Source organism: Alligator mississippiensis, chromosome 10, assembly GCF_030867095.1.
Source record: "Alligator mississippiensis isolate rAllMis1 chromosome 10, rAllMis1, whole genome shotgun sequence".
Classification (NCBI taxonomy): domain Eukaryota; kingdom Metazoa; phylum Chordata; order Crocodylia; family Alligatoridae; genus Alligator; species Alligator mississippiensis.
The window spans coordinates 38,092,867-38,107,356 of record NC_081833.1 but is presented as its reverse complement, the minus strand read 5'-3'; the positions used below and the strand labels follow the sequence as shown (position 1 = coordinate 38,107,356).

The 14,490-nt window shown below is 46.8% G+C and overlaps 1 long non-coding RNA gene across 2 annotated transcripts; it reads left to right on the top strand.

Annotated features, from left to right (window-relative positions):
- Positions 1–2,193: 2,193 nt before the first annotated feature.
- Positions 2,194–14,148, top strand: LOC109285628 (uncharacterized). Of its 2 annotated transcripts, XR_009455220.1 has the most exons (4): positions 2,194–6,703; positions 7,045–7,302; positions 7,628–7,780; positions 13,791–14,147. It is a non-coding gene; the product is annotated as an uncharacterized LOC109285628 (long non-coding RNA). The 2 variants fall into 2 exon arrangements; XR_002093438.2 differs by having other exon boundaries at positions 2,194–7,302; positions 13,791–14,148.
- The last annotated feature ends 342 nt before the right edge of the window (positions 14,149–14,490 follow it).

The following is a 14,490-nucleotide window of genomic DNA, read 5'->3' as shown; positions in this document are numbered from 1 at the left end:
AGCAGGTGTACATACATGCTTCCTCCAGCTTGTTAAAAGAAAATGCATTTGAAGCATTTTGTGCATTTGTGTTTGGGTGCCCAATTCTGCATTTGAGTGACAGGGTAGAAAGATCTGGGTAGAAAGTTTGAGGTAATAATTAAATGCCTCTCCCATTGCAAACAATAAAGGCTGTGTATTATGGCACCGTGCCTGCTGAGAAAGGCAGTAAAAGCGGGAGGGGAAGGAGCTGTAGGAAGAGGAATGGAGAGGGAAGGAGAATTTATGGTGAGGGATGGAGTGGGGACTGCTGTGATGATAAAAATACCAGAAACAACAAAGTCCTTCTCTACATCAGGGTTCCTACTAGGTGCTACTTCCCTACAACTGTAGTAATGGTGAAACCAATGTGAATCTCCTCCTACAGTCCCATTCACAAGGCTTTGAGGCAAAGCACAGTAAGAGGCTCAACAAGAAAAAATGAGTGTTGCTGAAGATCATGAAAGTGTTCCAGCTGTGACATGCTGGGGATACAGGATAGACATCCCCTAAGTGGTACAAATCAATTCTTCCATGACCCCAGTGACTATTAGTGCTGACCCATGACCCATTTTATTTTAGGGCTTCTGCTAAATTTGCCTACAACAGAGATGACAGTGGTAGTAGGCAAAAGCTTGGAGGAAATGAAATGAGATCTCTGTAAAGGCTACTGCACAGTGATAGGAGGAAAGGGTACTTAAAGAAGTTTTCACTCAGAAAAGATCTTTCAGGCTTTGTTGGACTGTGCGCAGGGTCTGCACTCATCTCAAACAGTTTCAATCTAATGAACTGACAAACTCAAAACAAAACTCAGCTAAAGCCAGATCTTCCTGATCTGGTGCTGAAGTGATAGAGTTCTATTTAATTTTCCCACCAACCTAGATATTCCTTCTTGAAACCTGAAAGAGGGATGGATAATTTTAAATTAGAGGCGTGCCTAAATTGCAGGTCTAAATCTGGTGTGCCCCCACAAAGAAAGCTCAGCTTTGCCCTAGTTCCAGATATGAGTGTTGTGACTCATTGCCAGGCACAGTCCTCCTTTATATTCCAGCATTCTCTCTGGGCCTGTGCATCAAAGCTTCCCTGCAAGTCACTATCTGGCTCTACCTTGGGCAATACATTCCAGCTTGTTTAGACCAACATGTAAGCTCTACTGTTAAGGATGAAAGGGCTAGCTGGCACTTTTCAGATAAGTATAAAGAAATGTAAATAGCATAATCTCTTCCTTGCTGTTGGGAGTGGTTAGAAAGTACAGAATACCACAGCACTTGAAGGATAAAAGGGGAAGAGGACAAACTAGAAAAGAGCCTTGTTCATAGACACTAGAAATGGATCCTAGAGCAGGGTTTGGACTACACAGCCAAAACAGACCAGTGGTAGGGCATAGAATCTCCCCCAGGATGATTGAGGGAGATCTAAATCTCCAAATCTCATCTGTCCCCCATAGAAGCTCCACTTTGAGACCCAGAAACACAAAGAGATAGCAGGGACTCTTTTCTTGGTATCAAAAGGTCCCTGAGAGCATTTCTTTCACAGCCTCAACCGCAAACAAACAAAACAGCATATATTATAAATATGAATGATGCGGGAACTCATTCAGACTGACCACATTCTCCCCAAATTCTAAATTTGCTACAAACACACTTGTCAGTGACTTTTGCACTGACTGGAACTTTTGCACTGACTGGAACTATGTACACATTGCATTCTCCAGACAGTTCATATTTAACACTAGTGTTAAAATTATGCCTTAAGGCTAAGTACAAATGTTTGGGGAGGTTAGACTGAGTTAAAAATAGCCACTCAGTCTAAGGGAAGTCGAGATAGGCAGGACTAGTGGAGGAGGGAATGGGGGGCAAGCAGGCTTGGGGGGGGGTTGGAAGGTTCACAGGGAGATCAAGGGGGCAGGAGGAGTCTGCAGGGAGATTGGGGGCAAGTGGAATCTGCAGGAGGGATCGGGGGGCAGGCAGGATCTCTGGGAGTGATTGGAGGCAGTCGGGGCGGCAAGTGGCATCCACAGGGGAATTGTGAGGGCAGGTGGGATATGCAGGGGGGCAGGTGGGGTCTGTGGGGAGTTGGTGGGGTTTGGGAGGGTTTGACGGGGTCAGGGGGGCCCGGAGGGTCTGCAGAGGGCCGGGGGACAGGGGCTACATACAGCCCCCTGACCTCCACCGTGAACCTATACCCCCATCCCTCCTGCCTCTCACCCCAAAGGACTTCTTAGGCTCCTGGCATCCACAAACACTGATAAAACTGCCACTGGGAGCAGACTGTAGGACAGAGGGTTTGGGTGGTGAGAATAGCCCACTGCTAGGGGGGTAGGTAGGAAAAGTCCAGCCCTGAGACTGGGGCTAGCAACTGGGCCTTCTCAGCTCTGGGGCTGTGCTATATAAAAGTTTGATTCACTGGTCTAACCTAGATTGATCTGATTTGAGTGCACATCAATATTTTAGATGAGTTTCCACCATTTTTAGACCAGTCAATGCGCACTGAACTTTTGTGCCACCTAACTAGGGATCTAAGGTCCATACCTGGGTGAACTAAGTTAGATTGGGTGGCCATTTTTTAAGGCAATCTAACCTCACCCAACCCCCCTGAAAGTCTGTACTTAGCCTCAGTGTCTTCACTCAAAGCTCCATAGACCACCAGACATTTATTTTTTCATAGTATGTTGACAACAAAGGCATTTGTCAAACCCACAACCATGAGCTGAGGGGAAATGCAACTCAGCGGAAGCACAACTGTCTACTGATTGTGCTGAAGGAGAATTGCAGCACGCTTCTATTTTTTTGTTACATAACCGGCAGCTCTTTTGTCTCTACTTAGAGTTTTTCCAGGCCTGTCTCTGCATGGACTTGCAGAGTGCTCTGTAGGGTTTTAGCTGCATGACTTTCACTGACAATCAGAACCTGTGTGACAGTCTCAACATAAAGCTTTCAGAATGTACTAGTGAATCTTGGGCTTGAAAGCACTTGCCAGGTAGTGGGACATTTGGCCTTATGCTTGCTTCAGCCTGGCCTAAAATTTGGTTTAATCTATTTCATTGGCAAATACAGGGCAAATGTTTTAGCTAGATGAGTTGATTTCCCTAGTTTTGTTTTGTGGGATTTATTACTTGCATTGTCAGGGCATTTGGGATCCTGGGGTGTTGGGTTCTGTGCAAACAAGACAAAAAGATAGATTGGTCTTGCTCGAATGGGCTTCTGATTTGTGACTACCCTCTGCCTGTTGTACTAACTTATACCTGCAGCTGAGGTCAGTCCATACCCTGTGTGTTCTGAAATCGCTCTCTCTCTGTGAAGCAGACCATTCACCTTTTGTCCCCAGAAACTACTCTGTGGATATTAGGCTGTCTATGATAGCACCATGGTTTCACCATACTTAATCATTTCTGCTCTTGTTTCCTCAGCTTTGGTAGTCTCATAGATTCACTTGGTGTTTTTCTGCCTGCAGGTTTTTCTAAACAGAAGTATTCAAAAGCTCTTCTGGAAGGCTCTCATGCTGTAGTGATTGGCACTACATATAGAACCTATATAGAACCTGTATAGAACAGCAGTCACTCTTGTGGCTGCAACCAGAAGTGTGTGTATGGCAGGAAACTAGGTATTTAGCCTACTCAGAGCTCTGCTTTACCACGGCTTGACTGCCAGCAGCATTTAAGCTGATTAACTGTAAGTTAGTTTATGAGCTATTGTCACTGTTGTGACCACAGTCTAGACATACCCTAAGATAAGATGTGAACAGCAGGTGCAAGCAAACATAGGACAGAGCCAGAGAACATAAAGATGAAGGTAGACTGAATTATGTATGCCATTACAGATGCAGTTGGGAAGGGAATCCCAGGTGTGGAGGTCCATGAAGGGAAGTGGATGTGGTAAAAGAGCACAAAGGAGGCAGTGAAATGAACATGGACTGAGAAAAGATTTGAGAGGGAGAGAAAAAGGAAACAAATGCAGAGGAGTAAGAGATATTTTGCAATATCTTTTATTGGACCAATTTTATACTAGGAAGCTAGTATTAGACAAGCTTTTGGGCACAAGTTGCTTTTCCTCAGGTTGAAGTAAGGGGGAATTAACTTGTACCAAGAAATGAGGCTTGAGTTTGCTGCAGGAGGCAAGAAGGAGCTAGTAGGTGGGTTTTAGAAGGGGCTGTCAACAGCCATAGCATCAGGTGAAGCAGACGGATTTTCTTGGACAGATTAGCAGTGAGAGTTGGGGAGGTCAGAGAGGAAGAGGCATTCGAGAAGTTTTGAGGTAACGAGAGCATAGGCATGTGGCTTGAATGGAGCAAATTGAGAGGAAAGGATGGATTTGAGAGATGCTTCAGCCAGCAAGATGTAATGATAACAATTATGTGGGAAAGAGAAATTGAGTAGCACCAAGGCTGCAAACCTATGGACCATAGAGGGTGCTGGAATAGGCAGAAATTAAGTAAGAAGGGGTAGGAGGGTTAACTTTTGAAAAAAAAAGGTTAACTTTGGACACCTTGGGTTTGCACTGGCAATGGGCTTTCCTGGGGGAGATAACATAGATACAGTTGGGGGATGTAACAGGGAACCCTAGCCCTGTTACCAGAAGGCAGGTCAGCCCTTTTAAAACCAGAACTTTCTGGGCACAGCATGCTGGTAAGGCGGGGGGTTAAAAGCTGAGCTTGGCCAGCTAGTCAGCCGACCAGAAGGGGACAGGCCAGGACTATAAAAACCCTGGTCTGGGCAGCAGTAGATCCCAGCAGTCAAAGGGGAAAGAGTGTGTCCCAGAGCTCCCCGGAGAGTGGTCCAGTGGCTGCAGGACCACTGAGGACTCCCGGAGAAGCAGCAGCAATCCCAGAAGGACTGTAGCAGACGGCGGGGGAGCAGAAGCATGAACCCCTGAGAAACTGTAAGTTGGCATGCTGCCTTCTTTAATCATATTTTCTTGGTGGTGGTTATAGCCCATGGACAGGACGGTTCATATTTTCTTTTTTTGTTATTGAACAACACTGGTGGTTTGGGTGAGGCTATTGGGGAAGGAGGTGGCCTCATTGGAGCCCCACTATAGCGTGGGAACTCTGGCGGGGCATAGGCTCAGCACCAGAGAGGGCAAACCTGAAAGGCCATGGTGGCCTGGTACACCCAGGGTGCGACTGTGTATGTGGTGTTTTTTTTTTCTTCTCTGAACTGGGACATTGGAGGTCTGGGGCCTTTGCCCAGCTTTGAACTTGTGACCCCCCCAGCTGTGGGGCCAGTGGACAGGCCTCTGGGCCAGGGAGGCTGTGCTGCAGATTAGAGCCAAAAAGAGGGCCATGAGCCCCAAGACTAAAGAGCTAGAGCCTCGGAGTCAAACCCTATCTGGTGGGTTTAGATGGGGAGGCTTAGCTAGAGAAAGACTGGGGTCAAGGCAAGTGTTGGCAGAGGACCCCAACATACAAAAACAATAGGCAGTCCCCCGCTTATAATATTTCCATCACGGCGTGGCAGACGAATAGAGAGTGGGAAACCTTAAGGAGACTCCAAGGGCACTCCAACATAGGGTGCGGATAATGCAAAATATGGCGCTGGGGAGGGCGACCTGTTACAGGGGGCATATCTTAACCGTGGGAAAGACCTAATTCCCTTCTAACTCATGCAGTCCTGTAGCCCCTGCATTCAGATAGTATATTTGGGGCCAGTGCTGTCAGCTAGTTCTCCAAACTGTTTAATGAAATATACCTCACTGTTTGATTTCACCATGCTGTCCTGTGACCTTTACTTATATAAACCATAACATTTGCTATGCCTCTTCTCTATACTACAAACTCATTTCATTTCTCAAATCTAAACTTAACCAACCACAAAACCTAGCTACTTCCAGTGTGTAATGGTCTACCTGTACCTAAACTAGTCATCAGCTAAACCGACAGCTGAATCAAGGTAAGCTGGGCAGGGCAGGGAGGAAGAGGGAGATGGAGGTAGGCCAGCTGTAGGGAATCAGGAAGGGGTTTTCCTCCCCTACCACCCCTATTTGGCTGCGCTGGGTGGGTGCCGCACTCCCGAGCCATGTGAACAGGCCCTGCAAACAGATGTGTTCTTTAGGGGCATGCCGGAGTTTGTGTGGGAGTGGGCACGGGTGAGGAGTAACCAGGAGAGTAACAGGCCCCTAGGGGGAGAGGGGACCACTTACCGGGGATCCAGGGGTGACGGTAGCTCCTCCTGGGGGCAAAGTTCCCTTGGGGGAGGGGCTGCTGGCAGACTCTTCTGCGCAAGTGCAGGGCTAGCCACACCTACACGGAACAGCTGAGAACAGCTGAGTGGCTGTTAAAAAAACCGTGGGAGATTCAAATCCCTGCCAGTCAGGCTTGAATGCTGAAGAAGGCACAGGTGTGTGTCAGCAAACATGAGCCCTTGGCTCCTCCCAACCACATCAAGCAGAGTAGCGAGCAAGGAGCTGACAGCTGAATCAAGATAAGCCAGGCAAGGCAGGGAGGAAGAGGGAGAAGGAGCCAGGCTAGCTGGGCGAGCTATAGGGAATCGGAAAGGGGTTTTCCTCCCCTTCCGCCCCTATTTGGCCATGCCAGGTGGGAGCCATGTGAACAGGCCCCGCAAACAGGCGTGCTCTTTAGGGATGCGCCAGAGTTTGCACGGGAGTTTCCACAGGGGGGCGAGCAGCTGGGGCCTGAGACTCCACGTGTTAGAGTCAACGGCTTTGGACAGAGTCTCCAGAGTTTTTAGGTGAGTGCACATGAGGGAGTGTTAATGGGGATGGTGACTCGGAGTGCAGCCAGGGATCCTGTTCCAATGCTGCCTCCTGCTCAGGGCTCCTCTGAGGCCTCCACCCAGACAGAGCCTTTGGGTGGGTCAGTGGCACCCAGGTCCCCTGCCTGAAGGGATGCCTGGCGGGTTCTTAGGAGCCCAGGGGCAGTGGGATGGCCAGGAGTCCCCTCACCTGTCCCACATGTGCCCAGACTCAGGCCCTGGAGGGGCAGGTGAGAGAACTCCAGACAGAGGTTGGTAGACTGTGTGGGATCAGAGCCATTGAGGATGAGATTGATGGGTACTTCCACCCTTTGCAGGATCACTCAAATGGTGAGATGGCAACAAAAGAGGGACCTGACACAGGCAGATGGAAGGCAGTCACCTCTAGTTCTAGACGATGCAGAATTAGACCTTGCATTGCTGGAACAACTCCAGTGCAGCTGGGGAACTGATTTGGGGCCCTGGCATTGCTGGAAATGAGTGCAGCTATGGAAGGTGCAGTAATGGAGGCCACACCCACAACTACCACCAAGCAGGCTTTGAGGCAGCAGAGCAACCAGAGGAGAAGACATCGGGTAATTGTAGTAGGCAACTCCCTGCTGAGAGGGAGGGAAGGAGACATCTGCCGCCTGGATTCCACAGCACAGGAGGTCTGCTGTCTCCCTAGCACGCAGATCCATGATGTCATAGAGAGGATTCCTAGGCTTTTCCAGCCTACAGATTACTACCCCATGCTCCTTATCTATGTAGGAACAAATGACGTGGCCAGGAGCAATCCAGACTGCATCATGAGTGACTACAAGGCTCTGGGAGCTGGGCTTAATGGATCAGGGGCTCAGATAGTGTTTTGTTTTTTGGGGGGGTTTTGTTTTTTTTCTTCCTCTGTGCTCCCTATTGCAGGCCATGGTCCAAGGAGGCAAGAATGCATCGATGAGGTGAACTGGCATCTCCAACAGTGGTGCCACCAAGAAGGCTTCGGCTCCTATGACCACGATGCCCACTTCAAGGACAGAGGACTCCTGGGGAGAGATGGCATCCACCTCATGCGGAAAAGTAAGTCCCTTTTCTTGGCCAGGATGGCCAATCTCTTAGATAGGGCTTTAAACTAAGATCGCAGGAGGATGGGGAAATGCTAACTGGAGCCTACCTGGGGATCAATATACAGGAAAGCTCCATTGACAATGCAACCAAGCAAGCCACTCTTATGGGAGCTGAGAAAACAGCTCCCCTTCAATGCAACAGGTGGCCAGTGACCTCGGTAGAAGGACTTAGGTGCCTGTACACCAATGCCAGAAGCATGGGGAACAAGCAGGAGGAACTAGTCCTCCTGCTTTCCACTGGGCACTACGATCTAGTAGGGTTCACGTAGACCTGCTGGGACTCCTCTCCTGACTGGAGCGTAGCCATAAATGGCTACGTCCTTCACAGATGGGATTGGGTAGGGAAGAGAAGTGGGGGTGTTGCCCTCTATGTGAAGGTGCAGTACATCTCCCTACAGGTCGATGTTGGCCCCAAAGAAGAACAGCTTGAAACCCTCTGGGTCAAGCTCTGGGGGAGGTGTGGCAAGAGAGACCTGCCTGTAGGTGTATACTACAGGCTGCCTAACCAAAGGGAGGAACTTGATATAGTGTTTGCCCGTGAATTAATGGAGGCCATGTGTGCACAGGACACGGTTGTCATGGGTGACTTCAACTACCCAGACATCTCCTGGGAGCAGTGCTTGGCCAGCTTGGATCAATCACGATCCTTCCTGACCAGCACCGAAGAGCTTTTTTTTTGACTCGGGAGATGCACAAGCCAACTAGAGACAATGCAGTTCTTGACCTGGTCCTGGCCAAAGGGGATGACCTCGTGACCAACTTAAACATAGAGGGCAGCCTAGACGATAGTGACCATGAAATCATTATGTTTATGGTCTGTCGCAGGGCTGACAAAACAGATACCAAGCGTGAAGTCTTAGACTTAAAAAATGCAAATTTTAATAAGCTCAGGTCACTAGTAGAGAATGCCCTGAGAGACCAAGGACCACAAGTAAAGGGAGCACAAGAATAGAAAGGGGGCACTACCCACTTGTGGTCCCTTTACTTGCTTAAGGCTCAGAGAAAATCCATTCCCTTATGAAGAAAAAGTAGCAGAAGGGTCAAAAACCCTCTTGGCTAAGCAGGGAAGTTGCAGCCCTCCTACAGAAAAAGAAGGAGGTGTACAAACAACGGAAGCTTGGGGCAGCCTCTAAGGAAGACTACTTGACAATGTCCTGCACTTGTAGAAAACAGATTAGGCAAGCTAAGAAACCAAACTAAAACTAGCTACAAGAACCAATGACAATAAGAAGTGCTTCTTTAGCTACATGGGGAGTAAAAGGAAAATTAATGGGAGTGTGGGGCCACTGCTCAATGCCTCAAGATACCTGGTCACTACCACTCAGGAAAAAACAGAACTCCTAAATGACTACTTTACTTTGGTCTTCCACAAGACCAGGGGGAACAACATGCCAGGTTGGGCACAGAACGAGCAGGGTGGGATTGACACCATTCCCACCACTGCCATAGAACTGGTGTACGATCAGTTAACAAAATTAGACATATATAAATTAGCAGGACTGGATGAGCTCCACCCATGAGTGTTGCAAGAGTTGGCTGAAGTAATTGCAGAGCTTCTGGCAAAGGTCTTTCAAAAATCATGGGCCTCTGGAGGAATCCTAGAGGATTGGAAAATGGCCAGTGTTGTGCCCATCTTCAAGAAGGGTAAGAGTGAAGACCCAGGAAAGTACAGGCTAATTAGCTTAACTTCTATTCCAGGGAAAATTATAGAAACATTCATCAAACAAACTATATGTGACAAACTTGCAGAAGGCATGATACTGAATGGCAGCCAGCATGGCTTCATCGCGGGCAGATCTTGTCTGACCAACCTCATTTCTTTCTGTGATCAGGTGACCAGTCACCTGGGTGAGAGAAAAGTGAGAGAAAACATCATGTACTTCTACTTCCAGAAAGCCTTTGACTTGGTATCCCACAAGATACTGATCAGAAAACTGGAACATATTGGGCTCAACTGCGGGACCATCAAGTTGGTGGAAAACTGGTTGTGGGGTAGGACAGAGTCCAAATGAATGAATCGGTGTTGTCCTGGTGAGATGTGGGCAGTGGCGTACCCCAGGGGTCAGTACTTGGCCCAGTGCTGTTCAATATTTTCATCAACATCCTGGATGAGGGGGCGAAAAGCCCATTGGCCAAGTTCATGGACAACACCGAGATATGGGGTTGTGCAGACACACCCGCAGATAGGCTGCAGATACAAGCAGGCCTAGACAGGTTGGCATGTTGGGCAGAACAGAACCAGATGAGGTTCAACATAGAGAAATGCAAAGTGTTGCATCTGGGAAGGAAGAACCCCCAGCACACCTACAAGCTGGGCATCGCTAATCTGACCGGCACTACAAATGAAAGGGATTTGGGGGTAACAATAGACCCCAGCATAAATATGAGGTGGCAGTGCAATGCAGTAGCTGCTAGGGCCAATAAAACTCTGGCATGCATCAATCGATTCATCTCCAGTAAATCCAAAGAAGTGATTCTCCCACTTGACTCAACATTGGTGCAGCTGCAGCTGGAGTATTGCGTCCAGTTCTGGGTGCTGCACTTCAACAAGGATGTGCTAAAGCTTGAGAGGGTCCAGAGAAGGGCTGCCACATGATCAGGGACTTGTTTGGCAGACCATATGAGGAGAGGCTGGGGGACCTGGGACTCTTAGACTCTTCAGCCTAAAGAAAAGATGGCTGAGAGGGGACCTGATTGCAGCTTACTGCTATATCAGAAGCATACATCAGGGGCTCAGTGAACAACTGTTCACCAGGGTGCCTTGGGGGAAAACTAGAAACAACGGCCACAAACACCTGGAAGATGGTTTCAGGCTGAACATTAGAAAAAACTTCTTTACAGCTAGGGTGTCCAGACTATAGAACAAGCTCCCCCTGGAGGTGATGCAATCATCTATGCTAGGCGTCTTCAAGAGGAGACTGGACAGTCACCTGGCTAGGGTCTTCTGACCCCAGATGTCTCTCCTGCTCGTGCAGGGGCTGGATCCAATGATCCTTTGGGGTCCCTTCCAGCCCTATGATTCTATGATATACATGAGATATGCAGAAATATGACAGACAAATGAAGTCCCTCAGCTTCTGCAACAAATGTAATTTCACAAAGCAAAATTGTCTAGAGGGTCCAAATAATGATGCGCAAATTACTAATTAGAATGAGTTGGTACATATAGGTTAAAAGAAGCAAGAGCAAGTAAAAGACATGGGTAAAAAGAGAGAAGTGTGTTCCAAAAAGAAATGAGGAGTACTGGGAATATGCATTTTCTATGGAGAACTTTTGGGCTCTGGATTTTGAACTGCATCATCTGAGCTGCAATCCTAGTAGAACTAATGAAGAGCTTTGTTTGGGAGTTGGACTACAGCCTTTCAGTCCCTTCCAATAATAACTATCTGAACTCAAACATTGCCATAGCATAATATTTCTAATTATCTGAGCACCATGCGCATGTCATTGCCTATCTGTACAGAATGAAGAGCTGTTGCTTAGGAGTTTTCAAGGCACCTGATATAGCTATCATATCGTCACAATAGACAGGAATCTTCTAAAGAAAGTAGGTACTGCCACTGTATGGACTGTTGCAGATTTATTTTGATTGAACACTTATGTCAAAAAAGGCTGGAGTGAATAAAAATCTATGATTTAAAAAAAAATCATATTTTTGTATTTAAATCAGATTTTTTATTTCATTGAATTTTTTTTGTTGTTAAGATGCTTTAAAATAAACCTATGTAGTTTTAATTTAAGGTAAGTTAAAGCTCAAAGATATGATCATGGAATAAGGATTATAACTTCTAATTATATACTATTTGAGATAATATATTCATGTAACCTTTTTTGGAAAAGTTTTATAAATAGGTCATAACAGGCCATGGATTATATTAGGGACCCAATCTTATGGGCTAGGGACAGACATTACACACAAACCAATTTAAGTGATCAGAAACCGGTTTAAACCTGTAACAGAACAGATGTTCAGTGCACATAAACCAGTTTGAAAATGGCTGAAACTGGTTTGAGATAAACCTGGTTGAGTGTAGTATCAGACTTAACTGATCTGGGTAAAACTGGTTTAGGCAATGCCTGTCCCAGACCCCTTGCTGGTTTAAGTTAAACTAGACACCCCCAGCATCCCGGCAAGCTCTCTGGGCTGGGCAGGGCTCTCTGCTCCACAGCAAAGCTGGCCCCTCCCCTCTGCTCCCTGACTGGAACTCTGGCAGAGACTGCAGGCTGCTCTCCCTCTCCCCCTCACCACTCCCAGCTAAGCAGCAATTCCTCCCCTCACCTCTGCTTTACTGAGAGCTCTCTGTGTATTAGCTAGCAGACCATATGCTGGCCATAGTCCATGCTGTAGCATATGGGATGTCCTTCTGTTGTTTTCTTAATGAGTCTGGGGTGATAAACACTGTTATTAATCCCCTGCTGAGCTAATCAGAGCATCCTGCCAGGGCCTGGCCACACCCACCTCAGTTTAGTGCTATGGAAGGGAAGGCTGCTCTAGTGCCCCCAGCTTCTAGCCTGAGCCACTGCGGGTATGTGCCTGCATGGCTGGGATGTCTATACGCTTACAAACTGATTTAGCCTAACCAGATTAGACTAACCTGCACAGATTGAATCGATTTAGGCTCAGGCTTTTTGAATGTCTGTCCCTACCTGTGGGTTTCCCAGAGGCTCCTTTATAGATTAGTGAAGATCAAAGAAAGCCACTATACCCAATGGGACTTGGTGCTCAGTCTAGAAGATCCTATTGAAGTCTCAAATTGTTTATTTGTGTCTCCAGAGATAACATCCTTGTTAACAACAGTATATGGAGGTGAGAGATAACAGACCTGATTACGTACCCATCAGCCCTATTGTCTCTGCAGAGTCAAGCCCTTATGTTTCTCTAAAGTGGAAAATTTCAGTAAATTAAATGAGAGGATATCAAACAACAAGAACGAACTTTTTGTAGAAAAAAATGATTAAATAGAGGCTTCCTGGCCAGTGATTTAAATCATAATTTAAATCATGATTTCAGTTGATTTGATTTAAATCAAATCTACCCTGAAAGGCTGAACTCTTTTAAAACATTCAATCCCAGTACAGCACTTGATGCTTTAATAGGGATTATCATCAAAGGTCATCATGCTTTTATGTCAGGAGCTTGTGCTGGGAACTGAGAATTTACCAACACATTCTTTGGCCTTTTTCCTGGCTCTGAAAATCTGGTCTGAAATGATGACAAGAGGAAATCAGACATCCCCAGCCCCATGGCTCCTTCCTACCAAACCTCAGATGTGTGAACTTCAGCTTCTTGCTGCTTTCCATTTATATATCCCCAAAGTGTTGCTTTCATGCTTACCTTATTCCTCTGATCTCTGTTCTATTTTTCTGTTTGAACTTTCTGCCTAACAAGAACCATGTTTATTCAGTCAGGACAATTTTTACCATTGCAATTCTTCATTCTAGAGCAGTGGGGGACAACCTTTTTGGCAGGTGTGGCACAAATTAGGCCCAAATCTTCATCAGTGTGTGCCACTCTGATCCCCTTCCCCTGCCTGATCTGCTACCAGCCTTGTGTTCTGTGCCTGGTCTACTTCTCTGCTAGCTCCTAGCCCTATCTGTCACTGCGTTGCCTGTTCCCCTTCCTGATCTGCTGTAGAGAGTAGTTATCTGTGTTAGTCTTAAGTCAGGCAGAAGGCAGGGCAGATATTCACCTTATAGACTAACTAAAATCAGAGATGCATAAGCTTTTGAAATCAGCAGCTTGCTTCCTCAAATGAAGGTGCAAATTTACCATGCCTTCTTCCAATCCTTTTCTCTGGCTAGCATGCCAAGCTATAAAGAATACCAAAGTAGATTTGTCTTGGTGAGGATTTTATATTGCATATGCAAAATTAGAGAAAACTAGCCACATATTTTACAAACCATGCAAAATGAAGCTTTGGGGACAAGAACATCTCAAGTGGTTCATGTATTTATGCTTACAGCCTTTCAGCAAATGGAGTTGCAACACAGAAGGAAGGCCTGAGTCCATGTGGATGGTATTTCTCCAGGTGCCTTTTATCTGCAATCAACAGAGCTGCACTGATAGAAAACCAGAGGGACAAAGTACTAGTTAACTTTTTTTTCCTTTGTCTCTAATAATTATTTTTCTTTACCCCGCTGCTCCCTAGTGCATGCATTTGTCTTGGCTTCTGTAGAGACCAGATCAAGGAGGTTTAAGAGTGTTTGTTAAAACAAAAATGTACTTTATCTTTTCCAGGCAATAACTGTTTTAAGCTTTGTTCTCCCTTTGCAATAAACCTTCCAATATTTCACATAAACTCCAACCTCATGGTTCTAAAGGCTCAGATGGGTCTATGGTATAAGAACTAGGGCTGTGCGAAGCTTCGGGTGCTAATTCAACTTGGAGGAGATTCAGCCTGGTTCAGTGGCTGAATCTCCAAATCTGAATTGAATCGGGGACCAATTAAAAGGTCCGAATCAATTCGAAGCTCTCTGAATTGATTTGGACAAGATTCGGAGAGCTTCGGAGATTTGGGCAGTCCCTGCTGGCTGCAGCAGGGAGCTAGACCTGGACTTCATGCTGGTAAGTAGGGGGCTAGAGGAGGGGGAGGGGACCATGGGGGGACCTCTGCCAGGCCCCATCCCCTGACCCACACCCACTGTCCCAGCCACCCCCCGCCA